General features: G+C 37.1%; 1 protein-coding gene across 4 annotated transcripts in view; it reads left to right on the top strand.

The window, feature by feature from the left end:
- The window catches only part of Kmt2c (lysine methyltransferase 2C), a 235,888-nt gene that overhangs the window by 62,400 nt on the left and 158,211 nt on the right, over positions 1 to 15,277 (top strand). The gene's annotated exons all lie outside the window — the stretch shown is intronic.

Raw genomic sequence — 15,277 nt, 5'->3', positions numbered from 1 at the left:
TTCCATTCTGAGGTCAACATATCTTTGAAATAAACTGGTTGGTTTAGCTTAGGAGTTTTGTCTGTCATTCAGTGTCTCTCCGCAGCTGTTCCTTTTTCATCAGCATTGAGAAAATTTAAGGTTAATAAAGCACTATGCAGTCTATTTCTAGGAGTCATTGTTACCTGTTGCTGTTTATTTAGCATATCCCTTAAAGTTTTATTGGTTCTTTCTAGGACTGTTTGGCCTGTGGGATTGTGTGGTATACCTGTAACATGCTTTATATTGTAATATGCAAAAAAACTGTCTCATTTTATTGGAGACATATGCTTCGGCATTGTCTGTCTTAATTTGTACAGGTATTCCCATGATGGCCATAACTTCTAATAGGTGTATAATCACAGAATCAGCCTTTTTAGAACTTATAGGGGTTGCCCACTGAAATCCTGAATAGGTGTCAATGGTATGGTGTACATACTTTAATCTTTCAAATTCTGTAAAATGAAACACATCCATCTGCCAAATTTCATTTCTTTGTATACCTTTTGGATTGCTCCCTGAAGGTAATGGAGTTTGGTTATAGAAGGAACAAGTAGGACATTTTTTTTCCCCAATATCTTTGGCCTGTTGCCAAGTGATGGAGAAATCTTTCTCCAAACCTTTGCTATTTTTTCTTTTTATTAAGAAATTTTCTATTCGTTTTACAAAACCTTTGCTATTTACATGCTTCTAGCATGTTACCTATTAGTAACTTATCACTCTCATCATTACCTTTTGTTAGAAGTCCTGGCAGACCTGTATGAGATCTGATATATGCGTGTGTGTGTGTGTTTATATATATATAAATAAATAAAATGTTCCTATTTCTGATGATTTCCTGCAATTGTAAGAATAATGAAGTTAGTTCTGTATAATCAGGAAAAATTTAGCAGTTTTAATATGTAAAACAACTCTGTGTATATTGAGAGTCAGTGACTATTTTGAGTGGTTCTGCGAAGTCCATCAGCACCATAAAAATGGCATACAGTTCTGCCTTTTGTACAGAGTTGTATGGACTTCGAACCACTTTACTTAAGTCTCCTGATTTGTATCCTGTTTTCCCTGATTTATTTGTATCAGTATAGACTCTGAGGACTCCAGAAATTGGCTTTTGTCGTACAATGTGAGGAAGGACCTATTGAGTTATCTTTACGAATTCTATTTTCTTGATTTTGGGATAATCTCTCCCAAAAAGTTACTGCAGTCTCTTTGTCGGTATTCATTATCTTTCCATAGTGATGAAATTTTCTCATTAGTTAAAGGTACTATAATTTATGCTGGGTCCATTTCTGTCAACTGGTGAAGTCTTAATTTACCTTTTTGAATTAAATCAGAGAACTTTTTTATATAAGTCTTTAACTTTTTATTTGGCTTATGTGGTAGAAATATCCATTCCAATATAATATCTTCTCTCTGCATCAAAATACCTCTGGGGGAATGTCTGGAGGGGAGTATGACAAGAATGCATTCAAGTTCTGGATTCACATGATCCACATGTGCTTCTTGAATTGTCTTTTTTACTAGAGCCAATTCCTTCTCAGCTTTGGCTGATAATTCTCTTGGAGTATTTAATTTTTTGTCCCCTTTTAGAGTATTAGTCAAATTTTGTAGTCCATTTTTGGGTATTCCGTGATACCCAGTAAGTAGGAAATGTTTCCTAAGAACTTTTGAAAATCATTAAGAGTCTTCAATCCATCTCTCCTTAGTTGTTGTACCTTTTGGGGTCTAATTTTTTTGTAGGTCTATTTTATATCTTAATTATAGAATCTCCTCTTTATACTTTTTTTAGGAGCAATTTACAGTCCCTAGCAAGGCAAAACTCTTTTTACTTCTTTAAACATGCTTTCTAATGTGCCTAACTTTTAATCAGCTAATAGGATATCATCCATAAAATGATAAATTATGGATTGTGGAAACTTCACTTGAATTATCTCTAATAGTTTTTGCATAAAGTATTGGCACAAGGTAGGGCTGCTTAACATTCCCTGTGGGAGGATCTTCCATTGATATCTCTTGACTAGCTGGAAATTGTTATAATTAGGTACTGTGAAGGCAAATTTTTTTCTATCATTTTCTTGTACGGGTATGGTAAAGAAACAGTCTTTTAAGTCAATAAGTGAGAGCACCAAACTGCCTGAAGGCAGAGCCAAATGGTAGTGGGCTGCTAACTTTGGTGTTCGGAGCCCAGGTGCCTGTGGAGACTGTTGTAGAAAGGCTGCAACAGGAAAATCTCAGACTCCTTCAGAGGACTTTAGGCAAGAGATTTTAGCAGCTGCCAATGGGCTGCAAAGCCAGGGGCAAGTGGCTATCTCATGCTTTCATGCCACAAAAGTTGGATGTCAGATGAAGTGTTAGTTTAATTATTCTTTATCAATAAAAATTCAGGAGTCATATATCGGGGTAAGAACTTGAATGATCAGAGAAACAGAAGCTACCAGTCCTCTCCTACCTCCTCCATTCCTTCCTCCAAAAGGGGCCAAGAGCCCCCTCCATCTCACCTTACTACTTCCTTTCCTGTCTGTCTACAGTCCTCCAGAGCCTCTGTGGTTGGTGAGTGGCTAACTCTGCCCTCTGACTCCAAGCAAGCTTTATTTGTCATAACAAGATCGAAATATCACACAACAGCTGTTTCTTTGTTTGAAATCTTGTTTGTCAATTTTTTACTTTAGTTGCCTGTGGGTTTTTTCCACCCCAGGAGTCGGGGGGAGGTCATGCCTATAAACATCTTTATGCTAATGGATAGTTATTGAAATGCTTCTACATTTCTAGTAGTTTAAAGCTTTGGATATTATATGGAAGACTTTAACCCAACTGTACATATTTAGAATTACGGGCCTATTTTATTTTATTTCTTCTGCATTGTATACCCACTTTGTTTAGCATTACCACTTCTTTTTCTTTTTTTGGTGTGTATGTGTGGGAAGAGCTTGTGTTTGTAGCTCATTCTGGCCTAGAACTTAAGGTGTTAGTTGTGTCCCTCTCAAGTTTTGAATTACTGTCATGTGTCATAGCACTATATTTATGTGTTATATATTTTAAAGTCAGGTATTATAATGCTTCTAGGTCACCCCCATTTTCATGATTGTTTTTGGTTCTGAAGGCATTCATTCATTCATTCATTTCCTCCTTCCATCATTTATTTACTTATTTACTCACTCACCCATTCATTCATTCATTTAGATGGGGCCTCACTATATAGCCTTATCTGGCCGGGAGCTCACTATGTAGACCAGGCTTGGATCAAACTCATAGAGGTACATCTGACTGTGGCTTCAGATTAATGGTGTGCACCACCATGCCTTTCCTTATATATTTTATGATCAACTTTTCTAGCTCCCTGAAGAAATCATTGGTATTTTGATAGAAAATTGCATTGAATGTGTAAATCATTTGAGCTGTAGAGACATTTTTTATTAGAAATGTATTTCTTTCATACAATATTCTGATTATGGTCCCCCCCCCACCACCACTCCTTCCAGGTCTTCCCAACTTCCTCTTCCTGTTTGTGTCTCCTTAGGAAACAAAGAGGCTTCTAATGAATAATAACAAAATAAAATGAGATAAAACAAAACCAACAATTAGAATAGGACAGAACAACCAAAGAAGAAAAGGCCAAAGAAAAAGCACAAGAAATGGATATAGACACAGAAGACACACACATTTGTGCACAAAGAAATCCCATAAAAACAAAACTGGAATCCATAATATATACAAAAAGGACCTGTAATGTTTTGGGTTTTTTGAGAGAGGGTCTAACTATTTGGCTCTGGCTGTCCTGTAATTCACTATATAGATCAGAGTGGCCCCAGACTCACAGACATCTGCCTACCTCTGCCTCCCAAGTGCTGAGGTTAAAGGTGTGCTCCACTTCACCCATCTAAGGACCTATGATGTTTAAAAACAACAACAACAACAAATCCTGATATATGTATATATTTTAGGAAGCTTCTACTAGGCTTCCATAAAACCCCTCGAATGGCCCTTAGTTTTAGCACCCCCTCCTTGTATATCTTTCCTCCCCTCCTTTTCCCTACATCTCCTCATTTGATCCTCTCATTTTGAATAGTGCAGCAGTGCACATGGTTGAGCAAGTGTCTCTGTAGTAGGATGAAGTGTGCTTTGGATACATGATGGAGAGTGGTATAGCTGCATCTTGAGGTAAATCAATTCCCATCTTCCTGAGGAACCGCCATAATGACTTCAACAGTGGTTGTGCAAGTTTGCATTTCCAGCAGCATTGAAGGAGTGCTTCTCTTACTTTACATTCTCACCAGAATGAACTATCCTTTTTTTTTTTTTAAATAAATCTTAGCCATTATAACTGGTATAAGATGAAATCTCAAAGTCATTTTGATTTGCATTTACCTGATGGCTAAGGATGTTGAATATTTAAGTTTTTCTCAGCCATTTGAGTTTTCTCTTTTGAGAATTCTGTTTAGATCTGTACTTCATTTTTTCAATTTTAAATTGGGTTGTTTTCATTAGCTCTGATTTTTTTGGTTCTTTATATTATTTTTGATATTAGCCCTCTGTCAGGTGTGTAGTTGGTAAAAATCTTTTCCCATTCTGTAGCCTATCACTTTTTCCGAATGATAGTGTCCTTTGCTATTGAGAAGCTTTTTAGTTGCATGAGGTCCTATTTGTTATTGTAATTCTTAGTGCCTGTGCCATCAATGTTCTATTAAGAAAGGCTTTTCCTGTGCCAATGAGTTCAAGACTATTCTCCACTTTCTTTTTTGTCAGATTCAGTGTATCCGTTTTTATGTTGATATCTTTGATCCATCTTGAGCTTAATTTTTGAAGGGTGACAAGTATGGATTTATTTATTTGCATTCTTCTACATGTAGTCATCAAGTTTGACCTGTACCATTTGTTGAAAATGCTGTCTTTTTTTCCAGTGTGTATTTCTGGCTTCTTTATCAAAAATCAGGTGTCCATTCGTATGCACTTATTTCTAGGTCTTCAATTCAGTTGATCATCACATCTGTTTTTGTGCCAATACCATGTTGTTTTTATTACTATTACTATTTTATTACTGTTATTAGGTTCGAACTCTCTAGTACAGTTTCAGATCAGGCATGATGATACCTCTTGTAGTTCGTTTATTATTCAGGAGTATTTTAGCTATCCTGGAAATTTTTTTTTTTTTTTTTGGTTGTTGTTTGTTTCATTATGAAGCTGAAAATTGTTCTTTCAAGTTCTGGGATGAATTGTGTTGGATTTTGATGAGGATTGTAATGAATTTACAGATTGCTTTTGGTAGGATGGCTATTTTTCTTAGATTAATCCTATGTATCCATGAGTCTTGCTTGGCAGATCTTTTTGTCTTCTGATATCTTCTTCAATTTCTTTCTTCAGTGTCTTACAGTTTTTATCATAGATGTCTTTTACTTGCTTGGTTAGAGTAACTCCAAGATATTTATATAGCTGAAGTTTTCTCTGGTCCTGTCCAGCCCCATGGACCCCACAGCCACTTATAAAATAATCACTCAGAAGCTTATATTAATTAAAACTGCTCGGCCATGAGCTCAGGCATACCACTGACTAGCTCTTACATTTAAACTCAGCCCATTTCTGTTAATCTGTATGTTGCCACGAGTTCTGTGGGTTTACCTGTGTGCCATTACATGCTGTTCCCTGGACGGCAATCTGGCGTCTCCTGACTCAGCCTTCCTGTTGCTAGAATTCTCCTTGTGTGCTTATCCCACCTATACATCCTGCCTGGCTACTGGCCAATCAGCATTTTATTTGTCAACCAATCAGAGCAACACATTCACAGCATGCAGAACGACATTCCACAGCACATTATTTGTGGCTATTGTGAAGGGTGTTGTTTCCCTGGTTTCTTTCTCAGTCTGATTGTCATTTGTATATAGGAAGGCTACTGATTTTTTTTGTGTTAGTTTTGTATCCTGCTACTTTGCCGAAAGTGGAAAGTGTTTATCAGCTGTAGGAGTTTCCTGGTTGAACTTTTAGGGACACACACACACACACACACACACACACACACACACACACACCGTGCAAATGAAGATATTTTGACTTCCCTTCATATTTGTATCCCCTTGATCTCCTTCAGTTGCCTTTCTGCTCTATCTAAGACTTCAAGTACTGTATTCAGTAGGTATGGAGAGAGTGGACAACCTTGTCTTGTGAAAATGATTTGAGTTTTTCTCCATTTAGGTTCATGTTAGCTGTGGACTTGCTGTAAATTGCTTTTATTGTGTTGAGGTATCTTCCTTGTATCCCTAATCTCTCCAGGACTTTTATCATGAAGGGGTGTTGGATTTTGTCCATGGCCCTTTCTATATCTAATGAGGTGATCATGTGGTTTTTGTCTTTTACTCTGTTTATATGGTGGATTACATATATTGATTTGCATGTGTTGAATCATCCCTGCATCTTTGGGATGAAGCCTACTTAATCATGGTAGATGATTATGTGTTCTTGGATTCAATTTGCAAGTAATTGATTGAGACTTTTTGCGTCTATGTTCATAAGGAAAATTGGTCTGTAATTCTCTTTGTTAAATCTTTATGTGGTTTAGGTTATCAGTAAATGTGTCCTTTTAAATGGAATTGGGCAGTGTTCTTTCTGTTTCTTTTTTTGTGTGGAATAATTGGAGGAGTTTTGGGTTTAACTCTTTGAAATACTGATAGAAGTCTGTGCCAAAAGCCATCTGGCCCTGGGATTTTTTTGGTTGAGAATTGCTTTGTGTCCAAGTGTATGTGGTTAGTTTTGGAGAAGGTTCCATGAGGTGCTGAGAAGAAGGTATATTCTTTTGTGTTTGGGTGAAAAGTTCTGTAAATATGTTAGGCCAATTTGGTTTATAACATCTGTTAGCTCCAGCATTTCTATCTTTAGTTTTTGTCTGGATAATCTGTCCATTGGTGAGAGTTGGATATTGAAGTCACCCACTATCCCTGTGTAATGCTCAATATGTCATTTAAGTTGTAGTGCCCTAGTATGCTCTAGGTAGGTTAAAGGTGTGTGCCACCATACCCATTAATAAGTTTTACATCTATGTTTTTTGGGGATATTAACCTGTCCTGTTGGCCTAATAAGCATTTTATCTACTGAGCCATCTCCCTAGCCCCTTCCAAGTTCAGCTTTAAAATCACTATTGTGCTAAAACTCCTTCCTCCTTTTGCACCGCTGCTGACATTCTTTTCATTTGTGTAATACACATACACAAATACATAAACATACACATCTAATGCAGTGTTGCAAGCATTAATTTGGGCAAACCAGTAACTGAAGATCAATCTAAAGTTTTAAAACATTTACTTATTGTCACATTTTGCATTTGAGATACTATTCCTTTCTTTATGTAGACCCAAGTTTCTTTCTAAAGAACTTTTTACAATTCTTGGCAAGGAATGTTAAGCAACAATCATCTCAGTTCTTATTCTTCTTTTTCCCAGCTCATATTCTTAATACTTTTCTTAATTCTAACTTTTGAAGGTTATTAAAAATAAAGATAAGTTCTTTTCCACACAGAATCTTGGACCACTGATTAACTAAATCTTTAAAATCTGTTGGAAAATGGGATGCTTTAAAGTAATGTACTATGTAGTGTTCTAAGGTAGGGAATGCTTGAACTCTGGTAATCTTTACAGTCTAATATGCTCTAATTTGTGTGAATTTGAGAGTACATTTGTAGAGTGTTATTGTTTGTTTTTTTACTCTTTTTAGGTGATGTACCACCCAGCTCCCAAATAAATCACACAGAGGCTTTTGCCTCTCGGCTTTTCCTGTTCTATTCCTGTATACCTTTGTTTCTTATTCTGTGGCTTGCTATGTAGCAAGGTGACTGGCTCCTGAAGTCTTCTTCCTTCCTCTCCCCTAGATTTATCCTTCTATTTATACACGTTCTTGCCAGCCCCACCTATCCTTCCTCCTGGCTTGCTATTGGCTGTTCAATTCTTTTTTTTTTTTTTTTTTTTTTTCGAGACAGGGTTTCTCTGTGTAGCTTTGCGCCTTTCCTGGAACTCACTTGGTAGCCCAGGCTGGCCTCGAACTCACAGAGATCCGCCTGGCTCTGCCTCCACCGCCCGGCGGCTGTTCAATTCTTTATTAGAACATTAGGTGTTTTAGACAGGCAAAGTAAAACAGCTTCACAGAGTTAACCGAATGCAACATGAACTAAAGTAACACACCTTAAAATAATATTCTACAACAGTAGAGTTTATCCAGGTTTTACTATTTAATCCAGGAAGGTCGGGACTTGATATGTAGCCCAAGCTGGCCTTGACTTCCAGAGTTTACAGGTGTGTGCCACCACACCTGCCTCAAGAATTTTTTAGCTTTTCAAGGAAATGATTTTGTTATTGGCTGAAGTGAAAGTGTCTTATTTTCATTAATTAAGATGTTTCTTTACTCCTTATTTCATAGTATTTAGAGAATGAAAGCAAAACTAAATTTTTCAGTTTTATTTTAGTCTTCATATTTACAAAAATGATTCCTCAGTAAGATGTCCCAATAATGTTAACAAAATTTATGTACTGCAGTTAGAGTATGCCTGTAGTGAAAAAGTGTATAGACAAACCCAGCATGAGAAGCTTAATTTTGAGATTTAATTTTTTGTGTATGTATTTGGGGAGGCATGTGTTTATAAGGGTGTTTGTGTGTGTGCATGTGTGAGCACATGAGAGTGCTTGTGGAGACCTAAGGTCAATACCAAATGTCTTTCTTCTTCATTTTTTGCAACCTTACTTTTCAAGGAATTTCTCAAAAACTTATTATTTTCAGCGAAGCTGAAGGCAGTCAGTTGGCTGTGTTGACTGGATAGTATTTCTAGGGATCCACTTAATTAACATTAATTAAATGTTTTTGTGCCATCTGTGTTTGAGTATGTGGTCATGAGTGCATTTGTCAGCAGATGTCAAAGACATTGGATCCCCAGACTTTACAGGTGATTAATTCTTAGTCACCTGACATGGTTGCTGAGAACAGAATTCAGGTCCTCCTGCAAGAGTGGTATGCACTTTTAACCTCTGAGCAATCTCTCCAGTTGTGTGTCCCCCTCCCTCTTCTCGCTTCTTTTAAAGACAGAGCCTCATGTAGTTCAGGGTAGGCTCAAACTATGCTCCATCCTAAGTTCTGGGATTATAGGCTTGGTTGGTTTAGTTTGGTACTAAGGATTAAATATAAGGTTTTATGTATGCTAGGCAAATATTGTACTAACCAAGCTACATTCCCAGCTCAAATGTGCATACTTCTATCATGTCAGTTACTGTTCTTGCTACCATTTTCTGTTTCTGAGAGAAATCTATGAAGACTAGGAATCCTGATTATATATATATTTTTTTGTTTTTGTTTTTGTTTTTTCGAGACAGGATTTCTCTGTAGCTTTGGAGCCTGTCCTGGCGCTCACTCTGTAGACCAGGCTGGATTTAAACTTACAAAGATTCACCTGGCTCTGCCTCCCAAGTGCTGGGATTAAAGGTGTGCGCCACCACCGATTGGCTGGAGGATCATTTTATACTGAGAGGAATTACCTACTTAATTTGGAATTTGGGGATCAAACCAAAATTCAGTAACTTGGCATGGTCATATTGGGAGCCTATGGCTGAATTAAAGATACCAATTGTGGATGATTAGATTTAAAGCTACTATTGATTTAAACCTTCTCTTGTCTTAAAACTAACTCTTTAGGGTTAAATGAGTTGTGGAGGTGTTAAAGGATTAAAAGAAGGGATGTGTAATTACATAAAGTTAGAGATCAGATATAATTTTTCTTTATATCCCCCAAATGCAGGTCATATAACCAGTGATGTTTAATGAAGTGCAGGTATTTAAGTTTTTTTTTTTTTTTAAGCTTCCTTACTAGGGATTAGGTTTTTCCATAGTTTAGTTACATGGCACATGTGCCACCTAGTGGCTAGAGAATTAACTACTTGGTGGTGGGTAAAGCTAGTTCCCTGCTCCCCTTTTCCTCCTCCCCACCATTCTGGCTATAGATCATTTTTGTGATCAAGTGAAACTGATTGTTTATTTAGGTCAGGTTTAAAGTTAGGAGTCCAATTTCATTTCTGTCGATGTGATAAAACACCCTAACAAAAAGAAACTGAGGGAAAAAGGTCTTATTTGACTTGCAATTCCAAGTTACAGTCTGTCATTTCACTAGAATTCAAGCAGCTTGTCACATCAGATCCACAGCCAAGAGCAAAAAGAGACTATATCCTTGGTTATTTGTTTTCAGCTTTCTTCTTTTGGAAAAATATTTTTTATTAATGATTTGGATTATTTGTATATATAAAAATGATTCATTTATTCATTTGTTTTTATTTTGTGTATGGGTGTTTTGTCTGCATGTATGTCTGTGTACCACATACATGCCTGGTACCCACAGAAGTCAGAAGAGGATGTTGGACCCCTGGAATTCCATGTGGTTGTGAGTTGCCATGTGTTGGTACAGTAAGCACTCTTAACCACTGGACCATCTCTCCAGCACCCCAGCTAATTTTTTTCTCTCTGAGGAATGGTACTACCTACAATGGACAGGACTTCCTATGTCAATTAACAATTAAGACAGTTCCCCACCTACATGGCCACAGGTCAATTTGTTCTAGATAATTCTTCATTAAGACTGTTCCCAGATGATTTTAGGTTATATCAAATTGATAATTAAAACTAACCATCACAGGAGGTGACTATATCCATGGGCAACAATTGTATGTAGGAGGTGATGGTATGCACAGGAGGTTGATGGCCACTGTCATCTCTATTGGTCCCTACCTTAGTATGTTTGTTTGCTTTCACTGTGTAGCTCTGGCTGTCTTGGATCTTCTGATGCAGGTCAAGCTGGCCTTGAACTCGTCTACCTTTGCCCCCTGAGTGCTTTGATTAGAGTTGTGAACCACCACTTGGCCCCTACTTTTTATTTTTTATTTTTTTTGAGACAGGGTTGTATCACTACATATGGTGCCTCCACATGCAGACTTCTGAGGCAGGGTCAGTTTGAGCCAGGAGACTACCAGTTGCTATGTGCTCCAGAGATCTGACTTCCCAAATGATAGTATTATAGACACCCAGCCCTTTGCATAGATGCTGGAGATCTGACTTTAAGTCTTAATTCTTGCATAGCAGGATTTTACTGATTGAGCCATCTTCCATGCTTTCCCCTCCTATTCTCCCACTTTCAGATGTGAAAACTATCAGTTCTGTCATCTGCAAATTGGGCTGCATGTAACTTAAACAAATAAAACTCTATGAAAAGCAAAAACTGTACAGTTAAATAAAATAGCCTGTACTACTTTATTAGGTGAGTGGTTACTTTTTCATTTATAAACCACACCAACTGGTGTTTAAGCACACATATGTTTAGGTATTCTATAGATAAACAAATGCTGGCTGGAATATGTCATCAGTTATCACTGGGCTTCACAGTCTTTCATCCAGAGATATTCTGCATGAGATCACAGGTTGGATCTTTAGTTGATGTCATCTAAACTACAGTAGTATGTTTCATTTTTCACTGCAAAACTCTGTCAAGTTTTGAAGATTAGGTCTAGGAAAAGAGGGAGCTTTATAGAGGGCATAATTTTCCTGCCTTGCATGGGACAGATAGTAAAATCTAACTTACTCTACCATATGAAGAGTGTAAGATAAATTAATAATTTAGGGATACTCATTATTACATTTTGTGGTTGGATCTTTAGCTTTCTATTAAGCAGTTACAACATTCCTTTTTACTGATTAAAGACTATAAAGTTAAACCAAAAAAGTCTAGACGAGAAATAAAACCCACTTTTCCAGTCCTTCTGTTCCTTTAGCAAGTCCAGGTTAGGATCCTAGATACAGTTACTGGACTGAGAAAAAGAGCACTTAAGAGTGATATTGCTTTCGTTGTTGATTAGAATTGATCCTGATTCCATTTCTTAAAGATAAGTAAATCCATCAGCAGGGGAACAGCACATCTTGTTTACAGCTTCTGAAGCATAGTTCCTGAGTCTCCTTCAGCCTTACCCTTCCTCTCAGCCTTACCCCTTGTCACTTAGATGAAGAACAGTACACTAAGTGCATCCCACAGATTTTTGGTGCTGCACTGAGTAGAAATGAAGTGCTCCCATTAAGCCATTTTATTAAAAGATGTCATTGTCTAGTACTTTGCATATAATACACAGGCAGAGAGTTGCCAGCAGAATGGAATTTCTTTCTTTGATTAGGAAAGCTGAAGATAGCAGGCATCATAAACTGACATCTGACTTCTAGGTATCTCCCTAAAGCTGTAGGCTCTGTGGTTACTGTTTGGTTCCAGTCATATCAGAGATTGATACAGCATAAAAAAGATCAGCTACTTTCATTTTAAAATCCCATTGTTAGTGTCTCATGGTCTCATAAACAAAGCCATTTAATTTTATTTAATTTTTGTTATGCCAGTTCCCTATTCCTGATACTACTGTCTGTGTTAACTTGAGTGTGAATCAAACTGCTGTGATAGAAACTTCAAAAACACAGCAGTTGGTTATATTAAACTAAATTTTCTCTCATGTAGTATGAAAAACTTGATTCCCCCTCCCTCTCTCACCTTTTATTTCCCTCCCACTCTCCCTCTCCAGTATTCAGAGGACAACTTTGTGGAGTCTGGTTTATGTTTCCCCCCCCCAACTTTATGTGGGTTCTGGGATTGAACTCAGGTTAGTAGGCTTGTGTATCAAGGCCTTTATCCCCCAAGATATATCACCTGACTCCTATTTAGTATTTTGTAGGTTGAATCCTAATTGTTCTTCTTAATAAAAACCCAGAGCTAGATATCAGGGTAAATGTTGAAAGATCAGAGGAAACAAGCCACAGCCACTTCTTACTTCGCCAACTCCTCAGCTGAAAGGGGAAAATTCTGTTTCTAAGAATCCTAAGACTTCTGCCCAGCCATATCACTTCCCGTCTCAACCTTCCTAGTGCTAGGATTAAAGGCGTGTGACTCCTAAGTATTGGGAACCAAGCACTGGGATTAAAGATATGAGCCATTGCCGCTTGGCTCTGTTTCTCTTTTAGACTGGATTAATCTCATATAGTCCAGGGTGGCCTTGAATTCACAGAGATCTGTCTGTTTCTGCTTGCTGAGTGCTAGGATTAAAGGTTTGTGCTACCATTGCCTGGCCTCTGTGGCTAACTAGTGGCTTAGTTCCACACTCTGATCTTCAGGCAAGCTTTATTTGTTAAATCATACACAAAATATCACCACAGTATTTTGATCATGAAAGGTTGTGTGTGATGGGACTTCATTACTCTCTGTGTGGTTGCTTGTGAACCCAGATTTCTTCTATTCTTTTTTCTGTATCATGCTTTGAAGTATTGCTCTCATTGGCAGCTTTTTGGCTTGGGTTATCTGTTAGGTCTGTCTTAGTCCATAGGACAGAGAAATAAAATTTTGTCAAGAGCAAATCATTAGTTTTATGTGATGGAGACATGTTTCCAGTCTTGTGACTTGCTAAGCATCTGCCATGCTTGGTTGTAGAGAGCGTCTCTGGTTGATCCAGTACCCACTTTGCACATTGTGGTTTTTTCTTTTAAATAAGACTTTGTACTTTATTTTGTGCATCTTTCAAGTTCTTAATGTACTTTGAGGCTATATACTAATTTGGGGGGGGGTGTATTTATTTTCTCATTTGTGGTATACTCTTAGTCATGGGTTCATTTATTACATAGAAATTTATAATTGCATTATATTCATTGCATTTTAGTCTCAATATTTGATGTAAATATGTACTTTGTTGATTTGATACTGGGTATTTTATATGAAAATTGTCTGTAGGTTACACAGGATACCTTGATTGATAAGCCTCATAAAAACAATGGCCAATTTTTTCCCTATTTCCATTATTAAGAAGGCACAATGATGTTTTAACTATGAAAGCCCAAACCTGTCTGTTGTTGCTTCATGTCACCAATTTTATTAGATAGAGCTTATAATTTATGTACCTTTTATAACTTAATAATTTTTAGAATTACTAATTTTTATCTCCCAAATGCTTTCTTAAAGTTCACGTTGACTTTAGGTGATACTCATACAAATAGGGAAATAAAATTGAAATACTGGTATGAGAGGTGAGAGTTGAAGTTTCAAGTGAAATTTACAAGCTGTTAAGACAGTCATGTCTAGTGTGCTGTAAGGTATGATCTGGGAAATAGGTAAGGAGCTAGTGCTTTATAGGTAGATTTAAAGGCTATTAAGCCCAGAGGGAATTGTTAAAACTTGGATAATCATTAAGTTCTTCAGGCTGTACTTGAATTTGGGAGTGGAAACAAATCAACTGAAGAGAAAGTAGACTATTAGTTATTTTATTCATTTATGACTTTGTTTCTTTCTGTTGCTTATTTTCTATCTCTTAGATTTTTATTCATTTATGGCTTTCTTTCTCTTTCCCTCCCTCCCTCCCTTTCTCTCTTTCTCCCTTCTTTTTGTCTTAAGTTTATAGTCCAGTCTGTCTTGGAACTCAATATATATCATAGAGTAACTGAGAACCCACCATTCCTTTGTCTTAGCCTCTCAAGAGCTGTGTTTTACCAGCATGTGACACTTAGTCTGGCTCGATCATTTGATCTTCATGAACAATTTTATGAAGCATAAGGTGAAGCATAGTTTGACAGGTGAATAAAAGAGAAATGCCCTTTATATAATATTTAAATAGCCAGCAGATGGTCAAATTGGTACTTGAGACATACTCTACATGTTTGTTTGTTTGTTTGATTGTTTGTTTGTTTGTTTGTTTAGGGACTGTGTATGTTTGTTCAGGGACTGTGTAGAAAGGTCTAAATAAATTTCCAATTAGAAAACAAGGATTTATTTAAGACTCTAGACTTGTGTCAGGAACATTGGAAAAAAAGTGTCTCTATTCTAGTAATGCAGTATGAAAGACAGTGGATATCTTTTTATTTAAAGATAAGAGTAATGTTTGGGTAGAGGTGTTTTTAAAAAGCCTCACAGGGGCTGGAGAGATAGCTCAGGAGTTAAGAACACTTATTGCTCTTGCAGAAAACCTGGGTTTCATTCCTAGCCCTGGTATAATGGGCCATAACCATCTATAACTGCAGTCTGTGAGATCCAACTCCCTTTTCTGGCTTCCAAGGGTACTGTATGCATGTGGTACACATACATACATGCAGGCAAAACACCATACACATTTTAAAAAGTCAGACAAAAGCCTCACAGTAATTAGGCTGCTTCCTGAAAAGTATGTATAAGGCTTCTTCAGTTACAGTCCTGAGGAGAATTTTAAAGGGCAACAGAATCAAGGATCAGTCTCTTCAAGTA

Source organism: Peromyscus eremicus, chromosome 3, assembly GCF_949786415.1.
Source record: "Peromyscus eremicus chromosome 3, PerEre_H2_v1, whole genome shotgun sequence".
Classification (NCBI taxonomy): domain Eukaryota; kingdom Metazoa; phylum Chordata; class Mammalia; order Rodentia; family Cricetidae; genus Peromyscus; species Peromyscus eremicus.
Note: the sequence above shows the minus strand (reverse complement) of the source record. Positions and strands in the feature narration are given on the sequence as shown.